Below are 3,432 nucleotides of genomic sequence, written 5' to 3'. Positions count from 1 at the left end.
TATTAGGAATTCTTTTTTAAGTAAATTGAGTTTTTCATAATATTTAGTTTCAATATCATCTTCCATCATTTGTATATTCTTGAGTTATAAAAAAATATTATTATTTAAATTGAAAATTGTATAGTACATTGGGGATACCCACTAATTAAAGGGGATTCCTTCACCCTTTCAGGCATGCCCAGTGCAAGGTACTCAGGAGTACACTGGTTGGCAATAATTTACCCTACGGTTAGGGCCCGTTTAATTATAGAGAGATGATAGTACCTTTTTAAAGATTGAGCATAGATAGAGGGTAGAAGTAGATATAGTGGTGAATAATTAGTTCCCTAAATATGAACTCCAAAAGCAGAAAAAAAAAATATAACCTGTTGATGGTGGTTATTAACTTTATGTCTGTATACAATTTATTCTACCTTATTTCACAAAAAAAGCAGCCGATGATTTAAAAAATATTACTTTTATTTAAAAATTAACAAGATAACAATTTAAGAATGACAGATTGATATTTTCTATACTTACACTTTATGACAGATGTCTGCTATTATTTATGAATGGTATAAAATTATTTTCCTTATTTATTAAAGAGGTTAGAGTTTTATTATTCTACAGTGCGTAATGGTTAATCTTTAAATTATGTTAGCTTGTAAAAATGATTTATAAAAAGATTAAATTTGGATATTTTTTTTTTACTATAGTAAATTCTAAAAACACCTTTACCTTTCCTTTCTCACGCTTATATTTTATGGACATTGCAGAGTACAAAAAAATATCTCTGTGGTATTTAATCAATCTTAGCTCCCTCAAACTTCTGAACTGATTGCATCAAGAAACTCGATAACCTTTTTCAAGTTGGAATCGCTCACTCTTAAATAATTTTTAAAAGAAACGAATTCAATCTTTAAAATCTAAAATTAACAAGAAAATCCCGAATCAACAATAAAAATGAAGATAGTATGTGGGAATCGTGAACTTTTTTATTGTTTAACCAGTGCCATGTATCTTGGATGGGAGGAGAGTATGACGTGATAACGTCATAAAAATGTAAGTAGGGTGGGGGTAAGGGCGGGGTAAGATTTTTTCCAAGTGATAAAATATTAATTTGATAAAAGAAAATTAAAAGGCTATTTTTAAAATCCTTAACTTCTAATGATCATTTTATTGTTATTTAATAATAAATGTCTTATAATCTCCTTTATATTAACTTTTTATATAAACATACACTCAATTTTTACTATAGTTTTTACTTATTTAGCTAAATTTGAAACTAATTCGTGATATTGTATTTTTTCATTTTTATTTTTATAAGATAAAATATTATAGATGGTACTGGAGTTTTGCCCAAATCATTTAACAGCTTTTCTCAAAAATGTTTGAAATATTTTTGACGATTTATCGTCAAAATTCGAACAACTTCATAATAGAAAACTAATGTAAAAAAAATAATAAAATATTTGTTACGAAATCATAAAAACAAAAATCTAATAATTATCATAAAAGTTACCTTTTAATCTTTTAATATTTTTGGATTTTAAAATTCATATTTATTACAAAATAATAACAAGAACTAAACTAATCTAATAAAATAAAATCTCTATAAAAAATAAGCACACAATTTATTGTTATTATATTATTATACTATTCTTGCCAATAAACTATGCTCTATCTTTAAAGAAGTACCGTTATTCCTCTTTAATTAAACGGGTCCTGACAGTAGCGTAAATTACTGACAAACAGTGGATATAAATCTACTAGTGGTACCGTCATCCCTCTTTAATTAACCAGCCCCATACAGTAGGGTAAATTCTGACAAACAGTGAATGCAAATCCTGCACGTGCAAATATAAATGATCAATCTGTCTATGCAATGTATAAATACTTAAAATAAATCATTTATTAATATTTAAAGAAGACTTTAAAAATATAAATTCTAAAACCTATTAATTTGATATGAACACTTATCAAAAATGTGAATGTAAAAGTTTTTATTTAAAATATAAATAATTAAAAAAAACCTTTCTTTACTATGAATGAATTTTTATAAGAAAGAAAGATATATTGTTTGCCATGCTTTTAAATTTACAAAAAATCAGTATTTATAAATTGAATATATAAATACCATGTTTAGGATTTAAATTGATTTATATTATATTAGGCACATTAGGCAATAACAATTGTGAAAAAATTAATAACATATTTATTGCTCTATAAGTTATTTTGTATAAATCATTTTTATAATATATTTAAAAAATTAAAAATAAACATTATATTTAATTAAAAATACACTAAATAAACAAAATATAAGTTTTTTATTGATAATATCTAAAAAAGATAGAGTTTATATATTGGCCATATAAAAATACACTAAATAAACAAAATATTAGTGTTTTATTGGTAATATTTAATTAAGATAGAGTTTATATGATGGCCAATATATTAATGTAATATACAAAAAATTAGTATTTATAAATTGACAATATATAAATACCAGGTTAATAACTTAATTTATTTGGAAAAAATAAACATTTATTAATACTAAATATATTAATAATATATATAATATTTATTTATGACTTTTATAGTGGAGTAATAAATTATGGAAACTTTTTTTTCCTTATTGATACATTTTTATTTCTATTAAAGGAAAGATTTATTAGCCATAATTTTATTTTAAACAGCTTTTATTTTCTTTTGCCGGTTGAGTCTAAATACACTCGAAACGCGAGAGGATATTAAGAAAATCTCAAAGTTTTATTCTGATGAATTATCAGGATCGTATGATAAATTACTTTATGATGTCGAATTTTGGAATAAAAATGTTGACAGAATAGAGTAGTCTTTGAGACCAAAATATGCTTTGCATGCCCTTTCCATGTATAATTGCATTTAGATTCCCTGCCTAATATCAAAACATTGCTTTTTATCTTAGCTACCTTACCGATTAGCACCTGAGCTAATGAAAGGTCTTTTTCATCTTTGAAAAGGTTATAAACCTATTTAAGAAATAGCACCGGTGAAAGCCGTTTAAATTGATTCTCAATATTAAATATTTATAAGGAGATTATTCTAGATAAAAATTTGATTCTAGATGAATTAGTCAAATCTCAGAGAAAAGTAGACCTCTCTTTATAAATTCAAATTATAAAATTGCTATATTTTTATAATATGATCTTGGTCATAAAATTTTTATATTCAAAACGTATTTATAATGAATTCTTAGTCATAATATTTATATATTATACTATTTTTAATAAAAATATTGCATTTGTACTAAGAATTAGTGATCTGGCCCTGCCCGAAATTATTTTAAAAAGGTTTTGCCGGCCCGAACCCGAAATTTTTTTTAAAAAGTTTTTTCGGCCTCCCTAATTTATTTAAATATAGAAATTCATTTTTATAATTACTCAAAATAAAAGATATGTGTTATATGGTGTC

This window comes from Gordionus sp. m RMFG-2023, chromosome 4, assembly GCF_954871325.1.
Source record: "Gordionus sp. m RMFG-2023 chromosome 4, tfGorSpeb1-WG-v2, whole genome shotgun sequence".
Classification (NCBI taxonomy): domain Eukaryota; kingdom Metazoa; phylum Nematomorpha; class Gordioida; order Chordodea; family Parachordodidae; genus Gordionus; species Gordionus sp. m RMFG-2023.
The sequence above is the reverse complement of the archived record's forward strand: the minus strand, read 5'-3'. Positions refer to the sequence as shown.